Consider the following 13,505-nt stretch of genomic DNA (forward strand, 5'->3'; position numbering starts at 1 on the left):
TCTCTGAGTGTGTGAGTGTGTGTGTGTCTCTAGACCCTCATTAGATAACAAGTTACACAGTCCTCCAACCCAGGTGTGTCACCCTGTGTCACTTACAGCTATCTCCACCCTCCTATCTGTTCTCTGGTCAGTAATCTGATACTGCTGTGTCTCTTTTCACTGCATACTGTCCTGATCACATTCTGGCTGTCTGGTTCTGCTGCTGCATGAGAGGGAAGCTAGTGATGCCAGTGTGCTCTGACTTGGGGGTCCCAGGGTACAGTATGCTCTGCATCCCCCTTAATCTGGCTATGTTTGTCCCCTTCCAGAATTACTTTCAAAAACAAGAATCTACCATCTGGATCATCCCATTCCTGAATTATTTCATAAGAAATATTCTTACTGAATAAAATCAATACCCCTCTAGATTTTGATTTATAAGATGCCCTTTTACAGTCTCTGTTAGGGTACTTTAACCACTTAAGGTCTGGTCTATTAACTCTCTTCAGTCATCAGTCAGAATTCTGTTCCTTTAGCAACTGGTTGGAGGTCAGTAAATGAAAAGATCACACACAGGATTATGTGTAACCTAGACAGATCATAGCTGACCTGCCCAGGGCTCGTTACAGGTTTATTTTTATAGTTTAAAGACAAAGGAATCATGCTTGCCAATACATTTAGCCAATCAGAATACACCATGTTTGTCTAAGAACCTGAAATACATCAATTGTCATACAAGATTTTAATTAGCAATTAGAACATTCTTGAATATAGTTTATTGCTTTGTGATTATCAGTCTCTCGGACATATACTCAAAACATCCTTCCTGATATTCAAAAGGGTCAGGGTTCCAACGTTCTCGATGTCCAGACATATTGGCGATTTGCCTGACTGGCCTTGGACACATCTGGCGTTGTATGTCCTTGAACAATTCATGCTTTAAACAAGATATTCGGAGTATACAGTTTTCTGAATATCTGTGCAATATATAAGGATACATGAACACATTTGTGATTAATAGTAAATATCTTAATCAATGCAAAAAAGCTTGAATCAATATATTTGCTATACTGCGGAAGCTCCTACACCATCATTTCCCCTCTTTTTGATCCCACTTTTTCTCCCTATTCTACCTACACTTGGCTACATTAGTAATCCCTGTCGTGATTCCAGCACCTATGTCACCACACTGGGATGGGCAGCCTGCCATTAAATGCCCTCATGGCAAGAAAACTAATGCAACGAGTTCCCTATTCTACAGAAGAACTTCTTGGGCATTTCTGATTGCATCCATCTTGTTCACATGTTTCCTGAACCTGCAGGAAAAATAACAATTCCAAGCAACCAGCCCTATCAATACTATGACTATTGCCAGTAGTGGGTGTAGGACAGTTTTCATTAATCCTGTAGCTGATGGGGATTTTCCTGTGAAAATATTCCACCAGTGATGCTGTAAGTTATTTTTTAGCTGTGTAGCCATGTGTTTCAATTCCCCAGCTTCTACTATTGTTTGCATCTGCGCATGCCTTGTAGAGTAATTAACTTCCCTTAGGTGCTCTTCCAATTTGTCTGTATTGTTGATTATATTAATGATGTCCTGTATGCTTACAGTTATGTTATGGGGGGGAAGAGTTAATGGCTTAAAAGCCTGATCTAGGTAGTCAGTTTGATCCTTATAGAAAACAATGGTCTGATTTTTCCATATTAAATGAGTTACATTGAACAGGCATCCTGAAAAAGGGTTTGGTAACTGATATAGCTGACTAATCTGTATGTCATATGTAATCATACAGACTATTTGTGGTGCCACTTCTATGAAGATGTCATCTTTTGGGTCATGCAACTCCCAATTACATACACTAGTAGGATTTTTAAGCTGACATGATTCTGGTATGTATGTAGTATGAGGACATGCCAGCCCATTATCAGTGCTAGTGCATAGGGATAGGTCATGAGTTTTGTTTTCTGGCTCAATGTACTGCCCTCTGAACTGTGGTGTCCATAGATCTGAGTTACCTGCTTTTGTGGTGAAGGGTACTGCTAAAATGAAGTATTTACACATGAGCTTAGGTTCTGTTATGTTGTAGGTTTCTATTTGCCCCCAACACCACCTGTCTGTGCAATAAACCTCATGTTCATATAGCCTGACCCATAACTCAGATGCTATATTAAACATTTTTATGTAAATCTGTATGTTCCCAGTCATTAACTGGGTCTGGGCCAGATTTTTCTGTTGTTCCTGATACACAGTTCTTATGGAGCATTCTGTCCACTTAAACAAACTAGAGATGTTTTTTGTCAATTTTAACGTGTTCATAAAAGAACTATTGACCAAGGTTAGAAAAGAATGATCCCAATTAATGACCTTTAAAATCGGATTGAAGACAGTGGGCATCCATTTTGCCTGCATGTGAACCACTCTTTCCATATCACTGCCTGCATCACTCATTTTGTTAGTCAGTGTTTCTATGTCTATGGAATTTTGTGCTCCCATTGTTGCTCCTGCCCCTCCCAACAGGATATCATACCATTCTCTTTTTATCCGGTTACACTTAGGGCCTTTGGGCAATGAAATATTAAATCGATGTAGTGTTCTAAATTGTTTTATTCCCACCTTCTGACAGGTTGCTGGTATTTTAATCAAAGTGTGATTTCTTATATCTGCCTTATTTTGCAAAATATAAAATTTTGATCTGTGTACTGTAGCATTACCAGGAAAACTGGATGTGTTAGTACACACAATTAGTGTGCTTGAATACTCCTGTGCGGACAATTCAGTATTAAAAGGTAGTTCCTTAGAGCCATTTATACATCTTGATATGGCCTGAACTACCTCCTTATTTCTTATTGGGTTTGTGAATGGCTCTACACAGCATTTCATTTTTATCCTGGTACCACGGGACAATGTAAATGTGGTGCGGTTACTTGGCAATAGAAAAAGATGTATTTCTGCACCAATTCTTTTCTTATACATTTTTCCTTCATTTATAATAATCTTAAGAGCTTTACATGCTCTCCACCTCTTTATAGCTTGCTCTGACCTGTTTTTTGGTGTCTCATAAGTGAGAACTCCACCTTTTTTATAAAAGTAAAAACAGACAGAGGGTTGTGTAGTTAGATTATAGTAATTCCACCGTTGGTCATCAAAGCTCCACCAGCAGGAATCTGGTTTTCACTTATTAACTGTCCTATCATTATGACACTCCCTTTCAGTAAACCAGTCTCCTGGACTTATAGCCCAAACCTTGGGGATTACCCCTAACAACAACCAAAGGATAAGCAACTTCATTCTTCTGGTTGGAGAGTCACTGTCAACTTCTTTGAGTGGGAGGCGTGTAACCAGGTATCACGACCTTTCACCTTAATTGAGGTAGGCGTGGTTAGCAGCACTTGATATGGACCATCATATCTTGGTTTAAAGGTTTTTCTCACATGTCTCTTTAAATAGACCCAATCTCCTGGATTTAGCTTATGCGTAGCTGATCCTTCTGGGTCTGGAATTGAAGAAAACACTCGGCAATGGAGGTTAGTCAACGTTTTACAGACCTCCTGTACATAACCTGTTAAATCACCATGATTATGTTGTAACTGTTGTGGATAATAACAACCTGTTCTTGGAGCTGATCCAAACAATATTTCATATGGAGTCAGCTTACTAGGTCTCATAGGTGTGGTCCTAATATTGAACAAGACTATAGGTAGGCATTCTGGCCAAGTTCTTTTGGTTTCTGTCATCATTTTCTGTAGTTTTAGCTTAAGGTCAAAGTTCAGACGTTCCACCCTCCCACTCGCCTGAGGACGGTAAGGCACGTGGAAGGCCTGCTGTACCCCCAAATCTTTCATTATATGCTGCATGACTTCTCCTGTGAAATGTGTACCTCTATCTGATTCTATAACCTCAGGTACCCCAAATCTACATACTACTTCTGCTATCAGTTTCTTTGCAGTGGTTTTTGCTGTGGCTTTGCTTACTGGCCAGGCTTCGGCCCAGTGACTAAACATGTCCGTTGCTACTAGTACATATTCATATGGACCGCTTCGTGGCAACTGTATATAGTCAATTTGTAGTCTTTGAAATGGGTAAGAGGCTTTGGGTATAGTTCCTAGAGGTGTCTTGGTTCTTTGTCCTGGATTGCTGAATCCACAGATCCAGCATCCTGCTACAAAGTTTGTTGCAGCTTTATTGAAGCCTGGAGCTATCCAATGCTCTTGTACTCTATTCACCATGGCTTCCTTTGAATGATGTACTTGTCCATGAGCTACTTGTAACATAGGTGGAAATAGAGCTGCTGGTAGACAGTACTTCAATTCTCTTGACTTCCAAAGTCCATGTTCATCTTCTTCTGCCCCCGATCGTGTCCATTTTTCCTTTTCTCCTTGTGATGCTTGTTGTTGAATTTTGATCAACTCCTCTTCACTGGGCATTTGCTTCACATCTTGAGCTACTAAGACTTGCTCAGGTTCTTTTGATTGTAAGGCAATTCTCTTGGCTTCTGCATCTGCAAATGCATTTCCTTTAGCTTCCATGGTTTGGCTCTTAGTATGTGCTTGTACCATGATTATTCCAATCCTTTTAGGTAGTTCCAATGCTCTGAAGAGTTCCATAATCAAACTGGCATGTTTGATGGGTTTTCCATTTGCACCTTTGAAGTCCCTACTTTTCCAAATAACAGCGTAATCCTGGGACACCCCCCAAGCATAGCGTGAATACGTGTAGATGTTAGCTGTCATGTTTTCAGCATGTATGCAGGCTTTGGTCATTGCTATGAGTTCTGCTTCTTGTGCTGACATACTTGGTGGCAGTGGTCCAGAATCTATGACTTCAGTTTCAGTTGTTACTGCATATCCTGTCCTTGGGGATCCATTATCATAATATCTTGATCCATCGACAAACAGGTTCATGTCTGGATTGTCCAGTGGTGTATCTTGGACATTAGGAAGAGGTAAAGTCTCTAATTCCATGAGGGCTAGGCAATCATGTGGAGATGTTTGTGTTGTATTTTCTGCGTCTGTAGCAGCATTTTCCTCCTCATCTGACGATTCACCATCATTAACATTTCCCCCTCTCCTCCCCTCTTTTGAATCTTTGATGGGAAGGAGTGTAGCTGGGTTTAGTACAGTGCATCTTGTGATGGTGACATGGGAGGCACTTAATAGTGCTACTTCATATTTGGTAAGCCTGGCTGCAGAAAGATGCTTGGTTTTTGCTTGACTTAGTATTTCTGTTACAGCGTGAGGTACTTGTATACACAGTGGATGATCAAGCACAATGTCTGCCACCTTTTCCTTGAGTATTGCTGCTGCTGCCACTGCTCGGACACAGGATGGTGCTCCTCTGATAATTGGATCCAGCTGGACTGAACAGTATGCCACTGGTCTTTGTTTTGTTCCGTATTTCTGGGTGAGCACCCCTAAAGAATGCCCTCTGTTTTCATGGCAGAATAGGTTAAAAGGCTTTTTGTAATCAGGCAATCCCAATGCTGGGGCTGTTATGGCTTGCTTTAGTTTTCTTACTGCTTCTTCAATGGTGTCCCTGTTTTCTGCTGACACCTCCTTTTTTGTTAATTCATATAGAGGTTGCATCAGTAATGAGGCTGAGGGTATCCATTCTCTGCAGTATCCAATAAGGCCCAGGAAAGCTCTGATTTCTTTTAATGTTCTTGGGGTTTTTGCTTGAGTTATTGCTTTTGTTCTTTCACCAGTAAGGTGCCTTGTTCCTTGGGATATGCAGTGTCCTAAAAAGACAACTTTTTTCTGTACTAGCTGTAGTTTGTCTTTTGACACTCTGCAATCTTCTTCTGCCAAAAAGATGAGTAGTGATACTGTTTCCTTTTTGCACTTCTCTTCTATCTCTGCAGCAATAAGAAGATCATCGACACATTGAACTAACTGGGTGTCTGTAAAGTGCGGTCTCCATTTCTGCAGGATTGCAGAAATGGAGTGTGTGTGTGTGTGTGTGTATATATATATATATATCTACACACACATATATATATATATATATATATACACACACATATATCTACACACACAGACACACATATATATATATATATATATATATATATATACACATACACACACACATACATATACACGGGTGGTCTTCAGTATGCCGGCGGTCGGGAGCCTGACCGCCGGCATACCGACACTTATTCTCCCTCGTGGGGGTCCACGACCCCCCTGGGGGGAGAATAGAATAGTGTGGCGCGCGTAGCGTGGCGAGCGCAGCGAGCCCGCAAGGGGCTCATTTGCGCTCGCCACACTGTTGGTAAGCCGATGGCCGGCCTCCCGGCGCCGGTTTGCTGGTCGCCGGGAGGCCGGCCGCCGGGAGATCGTAGTGAACCCATATACACATATACATAGCATATTAAACATGCATACATATTTATATATATATATATATACACACACATACAGTACACATATATATATACACATGTATATATATATATATCATGTGTGTGTGTGTGTGTGTGTGTGTGTTTATATGTATGTACTGTATGTATGTATGTATGTATGTATGTATGTATATACATGTGTATATATGTAGGCACATGGATATATATGTACTATAATTAAAATAAAGTAAACTTTTATTGCACTTGCAAGTGCCACCAGGAAGACAGCAGGCTGCAGAGGACGCTAGACAGTCATTAATAATACTCATGCAGCTAAAAAAAAAAAAAAAAAATTTTTTTTTTAGTTGAGGGTGGTTTCTGGGTACTCGGAAACCCCCCCTGGGTGCGCCACTGCGTTCGGCTTGCTCCAGAGTCTATAATGCATTGAAATTGGTGACCTGTTGGCAGTACAAGGGTCACTTGATCATTTTCTTGTTCAGATGGTGTTTTGGCAGGGAGGTACCTCGGGAAGCCACTTTTTCATGCTTTAGATTTTTCTTGCTGGTTTTCACACCATTCTTTGTATTTCCTGCAATTCTTTTTGAAATGTCCTTCTTGCTTGCAGAAATAACACTTTCTGTCATCTTGCTTGGTTCCTTCTTTTGAGTTCCTTCCGGTGGCCCCTTGTGATGGGCTTCTGGTCTTCCACTTGCTTTGTTCCTGTACAACGTGTACTGTTACCTTTGGTATTGCATTCTTTTCTTTGGCTTTTCTTATTTTTTCATTCTCCCTTTCCTCCATTCCTTCTAGCACCTGAACTATTGCGTCAAGTTCCATATAAGAGGTTTCTGGCCTGACCTGGAACAACTGAGTTCTGTAGGCTTCTGACAATCCATTTAGGAATTTAGTTTTTAACAGTCTTTTATGTTGAGGGTTATCCGTTGCATAACCTTCATCAGTGTGTCGTATAGTGACTTTATCATAGTAAGTTCTGATGGACTCAGTCTTTTCCTGTTTCAAATCTGGGGCTGCTGGTGCTCTGAGCTTCTGTGCATGACACCATCTCTTAAGTCTTGTCATGTACATCTGTCCACTCTCAAACGTTGTTCTATTTTCCTCTGTCGGAGCGTCCGCTATGGCTGGGCAATCATCTACTGCATTTGCTTTTAACATGGTGCTTACTGTTTGGGCAGTTCCTGGTCCTAGTATAGCCTCACACAACTGGTGGTAGTCGACCCATGCCGGTGTCCATATGGTTTGAATTCTTTCCATATAGGCATAAAATGCTGCTGGATTTTTTCTAGGATCTGGGGACTTGGCAACTATACTTGCGAGGTCGTTGCCATACCATGGTTTGTGGTGTTGGCTCTGTACGATATATGGTTCGTTCGTCCTGGCTACATCATCTGGGTTGCGTATTCTCTGTACTTGTACTGGATACAGAGAAACAGGCAATGATGACCGTCTTTCAGCATTTCTAGTTGCATAGATATCTTGGCCTGGTGGTTCATGGGGTGAAATCCAGTTTCCACAATTTGGGCAGTGTTCATATCCTTCTGGAACGCAAAACTGACATACCGGACACAATCTTTCTGGAAAATGTGTCACTTTATTCTGTACATTATGTACCTGGGCATGAAAAGCTGTAGAGGCTGTGTCTTGACCCCTTGCTTAACCTCTCCGCCTGAATTGCACCTTTCGCCTATAGTTCCTGATTGTGGACTATTGTTTACTGGACTCATAGCTTGATTCCAGGTGTCCATCACTCGTTTAAACATGAGGGGAGCCTTAGGTGGCCAGTTTCTTTGGTTTGATCTTGTTGGGGTTTCCTGTAATAAAGTATCAGGACACTGGGGCATACTCTGTATACATAGCTCAGGTAAATCATTCGGGTTTTCAACCACACATCCTTTCAAGATAGGGCTGACTATTCGCCGCTCTTTTCTTCGCTCATCTCTTTTCAATTTTACTGTTAGTGAGCTTGTAGATGATTCCATTCTGTTCATACTAGGGGTACCTGGGTGTGCATGCATATCTGAGTATAGGGGTGGGGCATAGTGTGGAGGTGCTGTTGGAGTAGTTACAGGCAGTGAGTTTAACGCTGGTTGTGGTGCTATTGGGTACTCTGGTACAATGGAGAAATCATTTTCCTCATCTCTTCTTCTATTTTCTGCTTCTAATTCTTTTGCTACAGTGATCCAGATGGATACTTGATCTCTACAATTATGCTTAATTATCCAACTCTTGTTACAGGAGGCAAATTTTTCCCATTTCTCTAGGTCTAGTGTCCCTTCTGACGGAAAACCTGCTCTTTTGAAAATTTTTCTTATTCCTTTCAGAGCTTTCCTCCCCTCCCTGTTACTAACAATATCCACGGGTTTGTCAAGCCCTGACATCTTTACAGACCGCGCTCCCAAGCCTGGGTGAGCGTGCGCGGAACCCCTCCTGATGTGGTATTTTAGTAACCCCGTATGAGGGACTTAAAATCTCCTTGTGAGACGCTGACTCTGAAGAATCTCTTCTATCCTTGTACCTAAAGAGCTCCTTAAATCCGTCTGTGGACAAATGACTGGGGTTGTAGTGTTGCCCCTTCCTCCCTGTATTGGTGGAAAATCTATTAGTACTGCTCCCCAAGTGAGACCTGCATAATAGATTATTTCTTCTGGATCACTGAGATGCGTCCCTAATATTATTGTTAAGTCACTCCAAGGGTCTATCCCCCTGCCTATATAGACTCCTGCTTGTACCAGTACCCCTGTTGTTCCTTGTGTTCTTGGTAAACTCCCCACTATTCTTGGAATACGTTCACCTTGTGTCTGGAGAATTATGTGTCCTGTGCACCTCGGGCAATCATACCTGAGTCTCCTTGCTATTGGGTCTACCATTACGTTTATTTCTTGTTTCCTTTCAGACAGTAGCTGTTCTTTGTTACTGACCCAATCCTACCCCTTAACTGTCTTGCATAGGGACATACAATACGAGAATGCAAATTACCTTGCCTCCCTTGTTCAACTGAGGTGCCAACATGCGTTCCCACTATAAGTGTAAGGTTTTCCCAAGGGTGAGTTTTTGATTTAAAATATACACCGGGGACTGCTTGGATTGGTAGAATTCCTACCACCTTTGGCGCTCTTGATCCTACAGTCTGAATTACAATATATATGCATTACAATGTGTGCAGGAGAATCTAGTTACTGGCACTGGTTCCATTGTTTAGCAGACACCCGACTCCCCCCACCTTTTCAAAAGCATATTGACAGAGTACATACAACAGTGCAAGGATCCCAAGACAAGGATGACAATAAGTGCTATATCTGACAGACTCTCGACCACCTCTTATATCTGTTTTTTTCTGTCTTCTGGATACCCTCTTACTGCTATGTCTGTTATCTGTGTGCGCGGCAGCTGTTTGAGGCTGTACGGGGCAAATGGGTCTTAGACCTGGGATTATGTGGTTCCTAGGCCAATAGGTTATGATGTTAGACCAATCATTCTCAATGTAATGTTCCAACAATTCCCTTTTTAAATGACAACCTATTGTACAATAAAATTCATCATCATTTTCCACATAACAAAATGAGACTTCAGTGCTTGTAATTGCCACCAATCTCGGTGCTCGGTTAACACAACAACACAGGTACAAGATTTGCATACACCTCTTTGGTTATTTATCAATTCAAACTGTTTATCAGCATTAGAATACACCTTGGCCATATTCCACCTTTTTAAAATGTAAAAGTTTCCAGGATATTTGATTAATTCCCCCTGTGCACTTGTGACAAATTAGCTGAAGATATTTACCCACAATTCAACAATATTACATACATGTAAGGTACATTAAAAAAAATTACTTCTGACTGACACTGGGCTCTTTAAGATATTCTCTGATCTTCCCAACTGGACTTCCCCAGATACATACAAGAAGCACTGAGTCAAGTGAGCAGGTAGAAATCTACACATTAAATCTCACTTACCAGTTTTTTTTTATCAGCGGTTCCTGAAAGATCAGAGGATTTGTTGCCAGTGGAGGAGATGCTGGAAGATCCCCGGACGATGCTCCCAAAAACGTTAGGGTACTTTAACCACTTAAGGTCTGGTCTATTAACTCTCTTCAGTCATCAGTCAGAATTCTGTTCCTTTAGCAACTGGTTGGAGGTCAGTAAATGAAAAGATCATACACAGGATTATGTGTAACCTAGACAGATCATAGCTGACCTGCCCAGGGCTCGTTACAGGTTTATTTTTATAGTTTATAGACAAAGGAATCATGCTTGCCAATACATTTAGCCAATCAGAATACACCATGTATATCTAAGAACCTGAAATACATCAATTGTCATACAAGATTTTAATTAGCAATTAGAACATTCTTGAATATAGTTTATTGCTTTGTGATTATCAGTCTCTCGGACATATACTCAAAACATCCTTCCTGATATTCAAAAGGGTCAGGGTTCCAACGTTCTCGATGTTCAGACATATTGGCGATTTGCCTGACTGGCCTTGGACACATCTGGCGTTGTATGTCCTTGAACAATTCATGCTTTAAACAAAATATTCGGAGTATACAGTTTTCTGAATATCTGTGCAATATTTAAGGATACATGAACACATTTGTGATTAACAGTAAATATCTTAATCAATGCGAAAAAGCTTGAATCTATATATTTGCTATACTGCGGAAGCTCCTACACCATCATCTCCAAACTATTTATCCCTGAGGACATTAGAATCACCTTCCTTCCAATGTGATTGTTGCAGAAAAGTGAGATCAGGTTTAAAACGTCTAAGATGGAGACTTCCGGGTACGGCGCCGATGCGTGCAGCAGCAGCAGTGTGAGCTCCGTGTGCCGCCCCAGCCCGCGCTAGCCCGTACGCTGCACATAGCGTTACAGCCCACTCCAGAACCGCTCACCTGCCTGTGGGAACACCTCTGGCACCTGATGGAGCGCTTCCTGGCCGCCCCAGAAGCGGCTAAGCCCCTCAAACAACGTCCTGCAAAAACGAAAGGGGAATCCAAGATGGCCGCCGGACAGCAGACACATCCGCAGCAGCAGCAAATACACACAGATCGTGAGTTACATTCCTCCTCTGACTCCTCTGTGAACACAGCTCTCCCTGTACATGCTGCCCCCTCTACACAGAAGTCTAATAAGACTACAGAGCAGGCTGAGGGCCCAATTACATACTCTGACATGGTAAAGGCAATTCAGGACTCCATTAATCCTATTATGGAATCTCATGCTGCCAAAGTCACACAGGCAGTGCATGACATCAAATCACAGTTTAAACAGCTTTCCAAACGGGTGCAGGCTAATGAACAGCGCCTTGGGGAGACATTTCATGACGTTGCCGATTTAAAGGAACAGTGCGCCTTTCTTCAGAAATCCCATTACCAGCTTCTTAATAAGGTCGACGATCTCGAGAATAGATCACGTCGAAATAATCTGAGGGTTGTTGGGCTACCCGAAGCCCTTAAAGGGCCAGCACTCCTTTCCTTCATACAAGACACGCTGCCAGATCTGCTTGATATCCAAGATTCCTGCACGGGTATGATTGTGGAGAGGGCCCATCGCATTGGTCCTGCAAGGCCTACGCAGGATTCCCGACCCCGAGCTGTTATTTTCCGTTGTCTAAATTACATCCACAAAGACACCATCTGGTCTGCGTCTCGCCGTAAGCGGAACTTACAATGGAACGATGTGAAGATTTTTATCTTCCAAGATTATTCGGCAGAGGTGGCCAGGGCACGACGTGAATTCACCCCACTTTGTTCCCGCCTAGCAAAAGCAAATAGAAAATTCGCTCTTATATACCCAGCACGATTACGCCTGTTCAAAGGATCTTCATTTACAGACTTCTCCACCGTGGCTGATGCGGAAGCATATCTACTGGAAGAGGAGAACGGCCGTTCCTCACTGCGCCAGCCCTCAACGGACTCGACTCCTGACTGCTAACCACGGCTATAAAATTCCTTAGCGTGGTTATCTCCTCCTTTACTGGCGATTACTCTATTACTTTGATATATCTGTTTATGTTATAGCTGTTAATCGCTAGAAGTTCTTGAAATTATTGGTGGGAGGAGACGCCTCTCTTACCGGCGTAAATGCTATGGCGGGTGCCATTTCATCATTAATCCCATTCTGAATGGGATCCTTCTTTTAAGGCGCCTTCCACCTAAAGTTTTCCACATATTATTCTAAGTTATGTTTTGTTTATGCCATATATAAGCTATGCTTATTATCTCTCAGTACCAGGGCTGGGGCAAGCCTGGAGTTCTTATCTGGTTCTCCAATTGGCGAACTATAGGTCAATTTAGATTATCTTTGTACCTGAAGTGCACTTTTGATGCTAATCCTTTGATCCATTCTTTTCTGGATCCTTTGCTTTACTTTCCCCCACTTTTTCTACCCATTGTTCTCTCCTCTCTGTGTCTTGTCCTGTTGGTTTTCTGTGTCCATGATAGCAATGTATTTTGTAGATATGATATTATCGGTTTTATTTATTGCCATGAACCATACCTTTCTTCAGCAGAATGATGACCAGTTTAAAAATTTGCACATATAATGTAGGTGGCTTCCACTCCCCCATAAAGAGGAAGAAAATCTTACTTTACTTATCTAAACTACATGTAGATGTTGCATTCCTCCAGGAGTCTCATCTCCTTCCCCCTGAGATTGACAAGCTCAATTGCCTGGGCTGGAGAGTGCTGGCGTCCGCCCCATTTACTGCCAAGGCCCGTGGGGTACTCATTTTGATTAGACGCTCCGTCCAAGTAGACCTTCACTCCTCCCAATCTGATACTGAAGGCAGATACCTCATTGTAGACGCCACTCTAGATGACTCACGCTTTCTACTGTGTAATGTATACGCCCCCAATATCGATCCCCAACCCTTTTTTCTGTCCATTGCCGCTAAACTGCACCCACACTCTCATAAACAGGTGATACTCGCAGGTGACTTTAACTCTACTGTATCCAATGCTCTTGATAGGAACACCAAATCCAGATCTAGCCGTTATACTCCCAAATATGGTTTACCATATCTAATGTCACAGCTGCACTTGGTGGACGTGTGACGAGCCTGTCATCCAGTCGACCGTGAATACACTTGTTTATCGGCTGCTCATGGTACACTGTCAAGAATCGATTATCTGCTCATCTCGGCTTCTATGTTTACCAGGGT

Source organism: Pseudophryne corroboree, chromosome 2, assembly GCF_028390025.1.
Source record: "Pseudophryne corroboree isolate aPseCor3 chromosome 2, aPseCor3.hap2, whole genome shotgun sequence".
NCBI classification, from domain to species: Eukaryota; Metazoa; Chordata; class Amphibia; order Anura; family Myobatrachidae; genus Pseudophryne; species Pseudophryne corroboree.